The following is a 14,501-nucleotide window of genomic DNA, read 5'->3' as shown; positions in this document are numbered from 1 at the left end:
TCCCTCAGTTGTTGACTCATAGCTTGTTCCCCATGTTGAAGTCAATCCCTGGCAGCCCCCAGATAGCCAGCCAGACCCCACCCTTGTGACCTGTGCCTATCCAGGTCTGTGTTAGTTTTTCAGCATCCGCCAAAGTGATTCCACCACCCTGATGTGACTGTGCACCATTCTATTGCAGGAGATGGCAGTGCAGCATCTGGGGAATGGCTTTGTCATTGGAGGAGGTGGGCTGGGAATGTTTTTTCATGGACAGGTCTGTTACGTTGAATTAAAACCAGGCAGTGATGATCTTAGTTTTGTGAGCTGCCTTATCTCTATGCAGTATGATCTATGAAGGGGAAGTCCATGCTCATGAAGTGGAGCACAACTGGTGCTCTAAAGATCATTCTAAGTCTATGCTCAGCTCTGATGTATAGGAATGCACCCAGGTCTGATAAGCCAGAAGCAGGCTTAAGGTGAAAACTTGTCTCACACAGCTGCAGTTTTTTTGCCATCTCACTGTGCAGAGCAAACCAATGTGTACGGGCCCTGTTCAGTGACACAGGTCACTCCTTCATCGCAGCTTGCCTGCTGGTAATGGCATGCTGGTGATGAGTTCCATATCCTGAACACATCCCCTGGCTGCTTCCTGCTCACCCACGTCACTGTAGGAATAATGGCCATGTCAGGACTCTTTGTTCCACACCTTCAGCCCTTTTATTGAATGTGAGCTACAGCCATCTTTTGATAGCATCTTGTAATTCAAGGTAAATTGGTTTTTTGTGTGAAGGGGAGAATTGTTTTTGAGCACTAATGAAGCCAAGCACGGTGTTCTCTATAACCCATCTTTCCTTTCCTATACTTATTTTTGTGTTTTTTTTTTTTTTTTCCTGAGGAAGTATTTCAGTTACATCTCCAAGTTAGTCCCTGATGCCTTGTGCAGATCTTGTTTCCTAGATAAGTATAATTTGGTATTTTGCCAGGAGCACAGGTATCTGAAAAGTGCAGGCTCTGACTTTTTTGAGAGATGCTCTGGGATTTTGTTTATCAGATTCGGGGAAATATACCTTATTACATATTGTTGGTTTTTTTTTCCCCTGCATGAAGGCTGAATTTATTATTTTATTTCTGAAGTGTATCAGCAGTAGAACATGACAGGGCAGGTACTTTCATTTTATTCAGGAATAAATTGGTAAACAAACCCTGTCTCATACCCACTCAGTGTTTTATACCACTCTGTGTTTTACCCACTCTGTGTTTTATAAATGCCTGTGTGTTTGTGCAGGCAGAATGCTGGCAAATTAAAAGTTTCTACAACATTAGAAAGATCTCTTAATTAGTATCTATTGGCAGGATGTTGATCATACAGTGATAGCTGGAGCTGGGTTCTACTACTCGTTTTGTTTTGTTTCTCTAGCTGATGATAAATGGCATGTAGTTTGGCTGAGCACAGTAAATGCCCAGTGCTGAAATGGTTCTAAATTTCCATTCAATAATTCATGTGAATAATAGCATCATGTTTGTTTTTTCCCTTTCACATACAAGTCCTTCATCCACTTTCATGCAGCAGAGTGAGTACTGTGCAAGAAGGTTAGGGGCTCCTGGCCCTGTTGGCTGCTGCAGCCTGTGGGCTTCCCTGGGCAGGAGGAGATGCTGCACAGCCTTTCCAGCTAATGAGGAAATAGCATCTGAGCCTCCAGCTGTCTGAGGAGTTCTCTGATCTGATCTGGGGTTATTACTGAAATACACACATCAAAATAAGCACCCAGTCTTAGGCAGCCAGTCCTGATGGGTATCTTAACCTTGGGCTCCAATCCAGTCTGCAAACTGGACTGTAGAGCTGCTCAAGTTGGATTGCACTGAGCTGTGCACAGACGAGAAGCTCTAAGAATTTGGAGAGCTGTGAGATCAACATTGAATTGTGTGGGAAGTAGAGATTTGTGGTTAAGTGGAAGGCAAATGTGGCAAAGCTGTTTTGATTGTAACCTGAGATTGAGATGCAGAATATTGGCCCAAGTGGTAAGAACTTCTTTCATAGAATTAAATGTATTCCAAGACTGTCCGAAGGGTCACAGGAGAAGTTGCATTTACTCTGAACAGTTGTTTGCCAAGTGCATGCAGGTGAAAACCCACAGCAGGCTGTTGTGTGAAAGACCCGTGCTCTGTATGTTGGTTAAGTGGAAGATGTGAAATGCTTCACGGTGGCTTTTTATTTTATTGCAAAACACAGCAGCCCACCTTGGCAAGCCGCAGTGTATCTTTAGCATTTCACCTCAGGTACATATCCAAAACTAGGAATCAGTGTGACGCAGCTCCTCCCAGACTGCTCCAAGCTCACCTTACTAAAGGTCCCCCATTCTGTGGCTTCCTTCATTACCAAACTCTAATTTCTTTGGAGGAAACAAACAAACAAACAAAAAACAACAACAACAACAACAACAAAACCCACAATGGCTGTTGCTTTGCTAACTCATCTTCATTGCAGATGGTAAACATGATGGTAGATGTGAATGAAAAGCCCTCGGGAGTGTAGATAATAAATGCTTCTTCCAGCTGTGCTGAGAGCGCTGCCTTTTTGGATGGATGTCGGTATCTTTTGTTTTGTTGCTTTTCAATGGATTGCACTGTTACATTGTACTGTGCTGGACTGTGAAGGACTTTGTGTTCATAGCTGCTGATTTATATAATTACTAGCATAAAGCGTCATGTGCTGCAAATCAAACACAAATGAGTATACAGAGCATCCTTAGCAATTTGTAGTGTTCTGTAGGAGCTCAGTGCTGATGCTTAGGAGTTGCTCGGTTCTTGATAAATAATACATTACTTTGTTCAAAAGGTCTAAACTATACCTGTGTTTTCTTACTAGAGTACCGTTTGTGTACTTGTTGGATCTCATTTGTAATCATTACATTAAATCACTGATAATGGCAGCAAATGGAACTAAGAAGTATTTCTAACCAGCAGTATTTGAATGTGTGTTGTGGCACTGGCTTGCATTGCTGTAAGAGTCTTCTTTCCCCTCTGCTTTGTCTCTTTACTGTACGAGGTGAGTGTGGGTGCAGCTCAGGAGGGAACAGAAATTACAGCCTTCAGAACTCCCTGCAAAAAGCACTGTAGGTCCAGTTAATAACAGAAGAGAGAAACTCTCATTTTCCTAACAGCAGAAAAGGCAGTGCCTATCAAACACCACAAAGTGAAGTCCTGGGAATGAAGGCTGTGTTAAGTTTGGATGTCTGGTCCACATGCCACTTAAAAACAAGAGGATGATCATTGGATATTTCAATAAGGAGTTAAAATGAATTGTTTTCCTGAAGTAGTAGATCTGTGCAGCTGGCCTTTTCAGGAAGGGCTTCAGCTGAGCACCGCTGACTGGAAGTTGCTGTCTGTCACCAGTGTCCTGCTGGGATGCAGCTCAAAACATTGCATGTGAAGCCAGTGCCAAGCTTCTGACTCCTGATTATCCTTTGGGAGGAGTGAGGAAAGGTGAGAGAGAAATGCAGTGTGCTGGAGAACGCTCCATGGCAGTCACAAGGTAACCAAGTGGTAGCAGGCTGCAGCTTTCACCTGCGTTTCCATTTTCAGTATTGAATGAATTTATTGACTGCGGTTTCTTTCCTGAATGGTCTGAGCTGTAACCTGTGGATGAAATTCCAGTCAGAGACAGTCACCTTCATTTCCTGAATGCGTGGTTGTAAATAGTATCTGCAGACAGCCATTTGATAATGGCAGTGGGTATTTGAGCCATCTCTGTGGCTGGTGATGAAAGCAGAACTGCAGGATGGTTTTCGGAGGAAGCGGAGCGTCAGTGGGGAGTGGAGGATCTTTGCTGTCAGAACGCATTTGGTATACAGCTGTGTGGTGCGTTCAGAGCAGACATTTGATTTCTGATCTGATTACATTTAATTAAAGAAAAATCTCTCTTTTTTTATGTATAGGGAAATCTCATGAGAAATACATCATACTTAGACTGCAGAATGAGGTGCTCAGCTGCTGTTCTGCTGCATCTTTCGCTCTCTGGGCATGTATCGCCTCCGGCTGTTCGTTCTCAACTCACCACGGCATTACAGCTCTCACAATTTTTCTTATTTCTTATGAGGGCAAATGTATTTGATCTCTGCTTTGTGCAGCACAACATTCTGGCCCTGTTTCATCATCACGAGTTAAATCCTCTTCAGATTCCTTCAAAACCTCAAAGAGTTCTGGGCTCAGCAGAACTTCTGCATCCGAGCTGTGATACGCGCCAGGCGCAGCCCCGGCTCTGCAGGAGCTGTCTGGAGGAGCAGCGCCTGGGCTCTGCCCGAGGAGGTGCGGGAGCTGCAGGGAGCACGTGGCTGTGGTGAAAAAACAGTCAATAGACGTAGATGGGAGAAGAGTAGTCACTGTAACTGTGAACTCATTTAGGATTTGGCTCGACAATAGCGGCAAATGGAAGCAGATGATAATCAGCTCCTGCGCTGCTGGTGTGGAGGGTAATGAATGAGCGTTTACTGCTGCTGTTCTGAGAAGCCATACTGTGTTAGCAGTAGCATTCGGCCAGCTTGGCTTTGATTTTATTACAAGTGTCAGGAGCTTGTGTCTAGACTGGTGCTTTGGCAGCTAATTGATCTCCAGCATTTGATATGCTAATTATTTCTTTCATAAAATGCTAATATGTGTACAGTGAGAAAGCGCCTTTAAATGTGATGAGGATTCCTCAGGTGTATTGGGAAAAGGAGATTAAGACCTGTAAATCCTGATGTTTGCAGTGCCAGCTACCTATGACTGAATGTTTGTGGGAATTTAGTTTAAAAAAAGCCGGATTGGAATTTCCCTGAGTCGTTCCACCATTCCACGGGATTTTGTTGTTTTTCTTTAAAGCAGAGGGAACTGTTCTGTCAGGATCAGGTGTTTTTTGTTGCTCAGTGACTGGATGGGGCACGTGGTGGAACAGGCTATCCTGTACAGCCCAAACAGAAAGGAAAATTGGTGTGGATTAGGGACTATGCTTCTCTCTTCAGCACAGTTACCTCAGTAGAAATTGGCAGCTTTTTGGGGGCTGTTAATGGATGCTCCTTCTTGTGAGGTCAGCAATCTGGACATCATAGTTTTTATTATATTTCCTGCAGTTAAAGAATGAACAGCTCATAGTATAGAGGCATAGATGAGTCATCCCCCATCTCCATCACCTTCTCTGCGTTAAACCTGGCTCTAGGTAACTGGATGATCTGAAAGCTTTCTGTGGATTCATAGCATTTGGCTGTTCAAGAGGAAGTGGTACTTTCCTACCCTCTGGGTGCTTGTGTGCTGGGTGGTTCAGCCTCTTTTTTTCTATCCTTTTCCTTTTTGAGTTCTCTTTGTGCTCTGGATATGTAAAATTGAGTTTTATGTGACCAGTACTCAGATTACCGTAGCTCTGTGTGGAATTTATAGTTGCACGTTTTTTGCTATTTGAAAGAAAAGCACCATAAAGGGGAGCTCTTATGCACATTTTCTTTTCTTCTGACTCTGTTTGGATATTAGAAATCTATTTTTGAGTACATAAAGTCAAATATTTTTGAAAGCAGCCAAAGCAGGCAATGGGAGGGTTACTGCAGAGCAGCCTTCCTAAGGAGGGCCTGGAACACAGCCACAGAAACACATCAGCACAGTGAGACGGGGCCAGAGGCAGAAGCAGGATCTTTACTGACCTTTGGAGAGCAGCAGTGATCGATTGCCATGTTTGGCAAAGGAAGAATTTAATTTCTTCAAACACTTTAAAAATAAAGCTAATAGGTTTTCTTGATAGCTACACAGGTACCTTATGCAAAGATTAATAGTCTGCTCTAGTACCATTAAGCGGATAGTAATTACATTACTAATATTTACAAATAAGTTACATATAATGGGAAAGTGTTTGATTTACATTTGACTTCAGCCGCTGATAGCAGATTACATGAGCACTATCAAATATTCTGAGTGCATGACCAGATTCTACAACTACTATGGGAAGAAATTTCATGTCTTCTCTAGTAAGCTTATTTGTATGATCAAGCCCCAATCACTCTTTGGCTAGAGAAGACTTTAGTGTTACCCTCAGGGGTATACAAAACTGATTATTGAGCTCTGCAAACCAAGCCAACCCAAATAAAACCAGCCATTCATTCATTTTACAGGGGACTGTTAGTGAACTGATTAGTGAAAATGAAGTCAATGGAGTTACATTTACTGAAGACCCAAATGGTAAGCAAGATCCTCTCTTATATTGAGTTGCTACCTACAGTTAAAGTCATCCATCTGCAAAAACCTGCAAAGAATGTGGGATCGTATTAGTTTTCTAGGCAAACAGGGATATATTTTTATACTGAAATGTAGGCTGTTGCATTTCACTCATCTTGAGAACTCATAACGCTGCTGACAGTACAATTCCTAATCTCAGCACAATTGTGAATGATAGTCCTGGTCTCTTATAAATGCCAGACGTTCCTTATTCTTCTAGCTTACTTTTCATACATTTAATTTTCTTCACATGTTTAACTGGTTTCTGAAAGGAAAAAGTACCTGACATATTGAATCCCCCTCATTGGCTGGGGTTCTTAATGGAATCATTTTCACTGAAATTGTAGGATAAAAGGTATTTTTGCATCAAAGCAAGTTATAATTGATTTATGTTATTTGTGGTCCATTATGTCTGGTTCAGAAAACAGTTTCCTCAATGGACTTGAGAACTACAGCAATTGCTTTGAGAATTAAAGCTTGGAATACACTGTGGGCTTTTTTTATCTTTTAGTCTAAAGAATTACATCTGGTTGAGACAATGTATTTATACTATAACAGCTCCTTCAAGGCTCCGTTGATGAGGGTAAAATCTTTGTCTCTTTATGTGCATAATATATTACACATGACATGTAGAATGATGTTTTAATATGCTTACAGGAATATTAAAGCATAATGCAGAGAGGTAAGGTTATTGGTAGACCTTTAATGGGGAAAATGTTCAATTAGATTATTGAAATATTGTATGAAATAATTAAAACTTTTTTACAATGAAATGCAGTGATTTGGTTACAAAAAGATTTGATGTTTCAGAAATCACATGCCATTGAGTAGACTTTAAACAAGTGTGTTTTGTGACTTTGAATGTTGAGATGTGTTTATTTTAGCCATGTTGGTGCTCCTTGCATTTTCTTTCCATAAACATCCTAGACATCAGGACTCATAAGCAGAAACATTCACAAAAATCTTCAGCATAACCTTTGTAAGCACAGCAACACTCTCTATAAGATTCAGCATCTACATAGAAGATTTGATAACCTATATCCATTCCATCAGTAAGAAAAAGACAATATATCTTTGGAGAATGAAGTCAGGTGAAGAAGCTAAAAGTATGGATCCGTAGGGATGAGAGGTTGACAGAAAAGTGATGCAGCAGAGCAGTGACTGGTCAAGAACAAATCACAAGTATGAATTCCAGATAAGAACTGTATTTGTTAATGCTTCTATATACAACTATGAAGGAATTTGAATGAAGCATGGATTTTCTTTTTCTCCAGAAAGCTGGCACACAAAGAACATTCTTGTTTTCAGATGTGAGCATGCTTTTCTAAAGGTATCATATAGCAGGTACCACAGGATCACAGCTTTATGCTCTCATGCGAGGTGTTTTCCATAATGTTTGTTGTGCAAGCACTGTGTGTGTATGCATTGGCATTGCTATTAATGGTACTAAGTGGATTAATTAGAAGCTGTCACTGCATTACAGTCAGTACTTTCTGACAACTCAGCCATGCTCCTAGGGAATATCAGCTTGTATCCTGTGAAACGTTATTCCAGAACTATTTTAATTCTTTCTCAACAAACAGTTCTGGATGCTCCAGACTTGCCTCAGACAAATTAGGGACTTTTCCTCTTCCCTAATTGTGTTCAGAGCTCCTCTGCTTTTCTTAGAATGTGTTTAAGCTCATTCAGCATTTGATAAGGAATATATACAATATACCCTGTTACTCTAACAAGACTGGAGCGCTTCTGAATGAGTAGCACTGGCTAAACAGGCTATGTGATTGAACAGCATGTCTTACCAGAAGATCTGAGCCATTATTTCAGCTTAGGAACGTGGACAGTTGGGCTGGCCTTAGTTCAGGCATTTCTGTCCTGTGAGGTGGTGACTTAGTGTGCTGACTCAGGGATTCAGGTGAGCATTCACTGAGTTGAGAGTTAAAGCACTGAGGCTAACTTACATGGATCCTCAGGTCATGTGTTACATTTGGCAGTATGTGTGATTTTGGATCAAACTGAAAATGAATACTTGCAGAATAATGAAAGCTATGGCTTAGTAGAATCATGTTCAAGAGAGAGCGTATGTCTGTGAAGACTGAATTTTAAGCTGCGATGTTTCTTCTTCTACGTTACTGAAAATCTTATAAATGTTGCCCATCCTCCTTAGCAGCCACGACAAGCTGGACTGTACCTAGATATGAATTCTTAACGATGGCAGATGCTTTTGAAGTGTTTCTCCTAAAGTGTTTCACCTTGCCATAATTCAAAGCCCTCTGGTTGCTGCTCAGGCATCCTTTTTGTGTCAAAATTCCATTTGTGTGTACTTACTATAAAGGCCGTTCATTCAAGAGTCCCAATGCTGCAGTCAGCAGTGATATAAAAATCTTGGCCTTCCTGCAATTGTAGGAAAACTGCAGAGACAATTGGATTTTGCTAGGAACCTCACTTACAGGAGCTCCCTCTCATCAACTTGCTCTGGACCCAGGCTTGCATTTGTTCTCATGTTTGTCTTTGTAGATCCTAAGGATCAAGAGCTTGAATCAGATCTGTCTAGGTGAAAAAGAAAAAGCAGTTGCCAATAGCTAACTCCTTGCTTGAACTGCTTCTCTGACTAAGAAGAAACAATCATCAGGAGCAAAGATGTTTAGTCTTCTGATCGATTAGTTTTGTCACTTTTACATTAACACATCTTTTTGGCTTGAAAAATGGAGGAACAGGCTGGTGACTGTGCCAGTACAGCAGGCTATAGACTGCAGTTGTGAATCATAGCACAATGGCGTGTGAGTCAGACAAGTTTAAGTATATTCCCTTTACTTTTCCTTTATTTTACAAATATTCCCCTTATGTGCTTTCATTCATAAATAGTATTATATGTGCATATGGGTGGACAACATTAAAAATGTGACGTGGGTACAAATTAGTAAGTATTATTGCAGTCCAACATTTGTCACTTGAGAAAATGTTAGAAATATTCTTGCAGAAAAAATAGAGATTAGAGAAGAAAGATTCTGAAGCCTTCTCTTGGTTTTAAGAATTTCACTCATCTCTTCACAGCATGGTGATGGCACATCAAACTGGACTCATCTGTACCTCATGTCATGCTGCTGTGCCTGGCTGCCTTTGACTTTGCAGCTCATGCAGGTTAAGTACTCCACTGCCACTGCTCTGAGTGCGGTCTTTGGCATGCAACCCAGCATCAGGATTTGAACTCACACTTCTGGATTTGCAGCAGTTCCTTGGGCAGCTCTGACACTAAGCCCTTTATCAGATTAAACAGCAGAAAGGAAATCCTTTGGCTCATTTGACTGCTGTAGCTCGGTGTCTGTATATTGAATTATTTGCCATTGATCCAGGCCCAAACAGCATCAGATAAAGCTCACCTGTGTTGGTTAACTTCAAGCCATAATTTTGATAAGACATCTTGGTTGCAGACGTTTCACAAGCAGAAAGAAGCCAAGGTGATTCTTTCAGTCTTGTCATACAATTTTGACAGTCTATAAAACCATATTGTACTTGTTTAATCACAGGTAAAAGAATGCTTGTGGTGTGTACTCGGTATTTCACCGTGTTAGAGACATAAATCAACTGAAGCTCTTAGCACTGTATAAACCCATCGATTGGTTTTTGATGTATGGGTGTCTCATTAATTAAAAATTTTGTAGGTAAGTGCTCTACTCCTTCTTTGTTCGTCATTATTATTAATGTTTCAGATAAGCTTTATGAGAGCTTAGACTTTGATGCTTTAATCCTCGGTTGTTTTTAATCATTTCATTTAGAAGTGGCTTAGCTTTGTAAGAACTGCTGTGAAAGTGATCTTTAGTTAAATGTGTGAAGTGTGAAAATCATCTGTCAAAGCAGATGTACAACATGTCTCCTGTTAATATCTCGTTGGCCTTTCATCCCATTTGTCCGGGTTGTGTGGGCACTGACAGTTGACTCAGGATTCAATCAAATCTGGACCAGTCGCAGTTTTTCCTGCCCTCTGGGCAGCTCATCAGACAATCAGCCATTTTTTCACACTATTCACTAACTCATCAGTCCTTTGTTCAGACTGGCCAAGGCACAGCAAGGATTTGGAAAGAACACGTTCTTTCATGCTCTGGGATGTTTTTATGAGTGAAATATTGCCCATTGCATTTGAAAATTAAGTCTTGTGATTTGCAATTGCAATTATTTTCGTGTGCATTATGTAATGACAACAACAAAGCTGGATCTGTTTCATAAAGGAATTATCAAAACGCCTTTTATTTTACAGTACTCGGAATATTGCCAACCAAAGCAAGGCATTGAAAACTTTTACTACTGCTTTGGTATATGCTTTCTAATGAATATAAGACAATCTTCAAAGAAAAGTTTAGTTATGGCATCATTTCCCAAATGGCATAATGTGAAATATGCCAAACAAAGCAATTACATGTAAAATTATCAGTGAACTCAGGTCTTAGATAATGGAGTAAATACCATTATGGTGCTGACTATTTGTATTTCATCTTTGGGGAAGTAAGTGGGTACTATAAAACACAGAGAATGGACTGGTGCGTTACTGAAGACCTTGTCTTCATAAAGGAGATAAAGAGCTGTGGGTGGATGAAACCCAAGGGAGTAGCAGGAAGAGTAAACCAAGTGTGAGCGTTAGAATCAAATACCTTTTTTTTGGCTCTATCTCTCTGAAAAGATTGCAGCCTGGCGAAGCAGTGCAGTGACAAGCAAATGCATGGTTAGCAAATATAATCTGAAGAGATTTGGCTGGGTTAATTTCTCTCACAGGAGTACCTCTTATCACAGGTAGCCTGACTGTGGCTGGCGCATGCAATATGCTGCACAGGTCAGCAGAGGAGCTGCCATTGATTGCGGTAAAGCCCAAATACTTCACAATCTGTCTGCCAGCGTGAATAAACTGATCTCCAGATACAGCATTACATCTACAGGCTGGCCCAAGTGTTCTATCTGAAGCATACACGGTGCAGAATCCTTGGCTGCAGTTACAGGCTCCTTTATTTGGGAGCTTTTTTGGCCCTCTTCCACCTGTGCACACTGCAGCTTCTTGCAAAAGTACCTTACAGGTGACGTATTTCTTTTCTCTCTACAGAAACTCTATGGAAACTCTCCATGGATCATTACTTTGTCACACTCATTAGAACTTGAGATGAAACCTATTGAGGTGCCTTAACATCATCTCTGAACACCGGGTGCTTTGGCATTTCAGATGTCACGTGGGTCAGGACAAAATAGCATTTCTAATTGTCAGTCACAGAATTGGACACAAAACTGTGAGAAGAGGAGGGAAATCCCCGTAGAGAGGATTCAAGGTTATCACTTTGCTTCTGACAGAATTGAAAAGCTAACTGACTGACATGAAAGACCCAGCTTCTTCTGTAGTAATGTTCTGTAATGGAAAGGCACTGCAAGTCGTCCTGCCTTTTGTCCTGGATCTCTCATCTCTCATGTATTCTTTTCTTTCTCTGTCACAAGGTGGGTATGCTACATTCTGTTCTGTGAATTCTAGCTCTGAATCCAAGTGTAAATTTCTGATGGGATAACTTAAAAAATATGCTTAACATACGCATTTGAATGTGTGCTGTGTGTGATACACACATCATCATGTAATGGATTGGACAGACATGTTTGTTGATTATGTACCTGTAACACGGAAAGAATAAAGGTAGTTCTGATGCCATCATAGCAGTGAGGTACCTGGTGAAAGGGCACAGTTTCTCTGCCAGCAACAGCGAAACTCTTCACCTGCTGCTGGGCTTTCAGGTTAGCAGTCTAATAGGATTTGGAGGGGCCAGCATGAGTTCACTGTCTGTAGGAACCCACCAAGGCAAGCCCAGGAGTGGCCTGTAAAATTATCTATATGGCAGCTCTTGGAGATGTAAATGGAGGTAATTTCTGCTCCTGTACAAAGCACTGTGACTCCTGCAATGAAGTTGATAACGTGTGCCATAGGTCTGTGCAGCAGGCTGCAGTCACTGCTGGGCTAGGTAAGAGAACTTCTTGCCCAGTGCTGACAGAAGTACAATGTTTGGTCTTCTCACAGCTGCATCTTATTGCACAAAATCAAATTGAAATAGGCTCTCAGCTTTGAGAGGAACCTTAAACAACAGACACACAGCTCAGAACATGTGGAAGTATTCAATGTTTGCCTGTATGTGGGCTTTAGGATACCTTAGCATATATTCTGTGTATCCCTAGCCAAACTGTGTGTGCTCTGTACTGTGCTTTGAGTTGGGCAGAATTTTTTTCAACATGAGGAGGATTTGTGTACGTAAGTATTGAGTAATAGAGGGCACTGAAGGTCTCAGTGCTTGTTCTCCAAGCGGGTAACCTATTTCACTGCTGAATGTATTTGTGAGCTTGGTATTTAGGGCTAAATGTCTGCAGAGCACCAGGAAGATAACAGGCCCTGCAGAAGCTGACCTGCTGTTCTCCTGGTTGGTGATCAGCATCACAGTGTGTGACAGCTCCTGCGTGTTCCCAGAAAGGTCTGCTGTGCCAGTCCTTTGGTCACCAGCAGCACATGGGAATGCCAGAGGCAGCGAGACCTCTTTTGAGTGTCTAATGTTCTTAGAAAGTTCCTGCAGTGATCTCTCTGACAAAGTTAGTATTTACAGCAATCACCTCTAGGGTAAGTTCTGTTCTTCCTCTGCCAGAAGGAAGCTCTTCCTAATAATGATTCTCAGAAAGGTAATGCGTCATCCAGATGATCTAGAGAAAAGCTGAATTGGCTCAGATCAATGGCAAAAAATCCTGTGGAGTTAAAAGGGAATACGGTTTTCATTTATGATTTTCATAGAACAGCTTAGGAAATGGAAAAAAAAAATAAAAAAGAATGTGTCTCATAATGATCACTTTCTTCTAGTATTCTACTTGTATTTTATCCACAGCAGCTTTGTACGACGGGAATACGAAGAACATCTGAAGTGTGTTGAACAAAATCCTCTTGCTGCACTATCCTGAGGTGCTGTGGCTGGTAACTTCTGTAGCCAGGTACTTGTCTCCTGGTAACTGCTTCATGAGCTGTTCCCCCTCATTTTCTGCTACAAAGTCCCTAAAGAGATAGTTGGATTTGAATTCAGTTTGGTGGCAGGTCTCCAGTTAGCAGCCAGGAGACTTTTCTGCTGTCAGTAGATGAAGTAGATAAGGGCTCTGTTTGTATCTCTGATTTATTCTGCAAACATTAAGAAGGATGCTGGGCGGCATTCATAATTTCAGTTGTCCTTGCTGGTGCATCACTCTAATTTTGCTGGGGTTTTCATACAAATGAAATCGGTCTTTTTTGACAAGAGCACATTGTTAATGACACATTGTGCAAGATGAAAGGACAGATTTGCTTGTTAATTATTTCTTTGAGATCACTGCTGGTGGCATGCAGGATGCTACAACAAGTGTCTGCCAAAGAGTTTAGTGTAGGCTCCTGTTCTGCTTTCAGACTAGGCAGACAAAAGCAATCTGTCTACATTTTTAAAACCAGGAACGTTCAGAGAGATGACCGTAGTTTTCGAAGAGCCATAGAGAAACTAAAGGTAACTTCATAAGTTCCTTTGGACAAGGCATTAAAACCTACTGACAGAGGTTGAACGTACAGCATTTTTGAGGATTTCACTGGGCAGTTTGGGTGCTTAACTCCCTTTTCAATAAAACATGAATTTCTAAGTCACATTTAAAAAGGAACTACTGTGTAGGCTAAGCTGAGCTTAGGGCCTTTGAGATCGCTAGGATTCTATTTCCACTGAACATCTGACACTGATGCGTGGAACAAAACCGAAGTATCAGAAAATAAAGAGTCCTGTCTGCCATGTGAGGTAATCTAAATGCTGCCTTGAATGCTCAGGGCACCTTTAATAATGTGGCACCATCTTCAAATTCATTTGGAAGTTTCTGTGAGGTTGTGTTTGTGAGTTGGCTTTTACCTGTAGTAGGTAGAAGTGTGTTAGGAGAGTTTTATGTCAGATCTGCTGAGCTCCACACCTGCATCCTAAACACAACAGATTTCTGTTACTGAGAGTCCAACTGCATGTTACGTACGTATTAAATGGCAAGTATGAATTTATAACGGTCATGCATCAAAGACTGCTAGCAGCTAGCACGCAAGTGCTGTATCTGAAGAGAAAAAAGCCCTTCTGATGGCAGTGGAAACTGACAAAGGTAAATGAAAAGTTAAAAATCCAATCTGTGGGCTGCAGAGGTGTCGGGCTGCCTGACAGCCCCAGAGCAGTTTAAACTGCTGCAGAAAGTTGTCTGCTCTACTGTGCTTCTGCCTTTACCCCAGTCAGCTTCTGTACCACAGT

The 14,501-nt window shown here is 41.4% G+C and overlaps 1 long non-coding RNA gene across 2 annotated transcripts in view; it reads left to right on the top strand.

Moving 5' to 3' along the window:
* Positions 1 to 9,842, top strand: part of LOC140258885 (uncharacterized) — a 36,148-nt gene extending 26,306 nt beyond the window's left edge. For both annotated transcript variants that reach the window (XR_011905312.1, XR_011905311.1), the window contains exons 2-3: positions 6,111 to 6,177; positions 9,265 to 9,842. This is a non-coding gene — a long non-coding RNA (uncharacterized lncRNA). The remainder of the gene's footprint in view (positions 1 to 6,110; positions 6,178 to 9,264) is intronic.
* The last annotated feature ends 4,659 nt before the right edge of the window (positions 9,843 to 14,501 follow it).

The sequence above is a fragment of the Excalfactoria chinensis genome, chromosome 14 (assembly GCF_039878825.1).
Source record: "Excalfactoria chinensis isolate bCotChi1 chromosome 14, bCotChi1.hap2, whole genome shotgun sequence".
NCBI lineage: Eukaryota > Metazoa > Chordata > Aves > Galliformes > Phasianidae > Excalfactoria > Excalfactoria chinensis.
The sequence above is the reverse complement of the archived record's forward strand: the minus strand, read 5'-3'. Positions and strand labels throughout refer to the sequence as shown.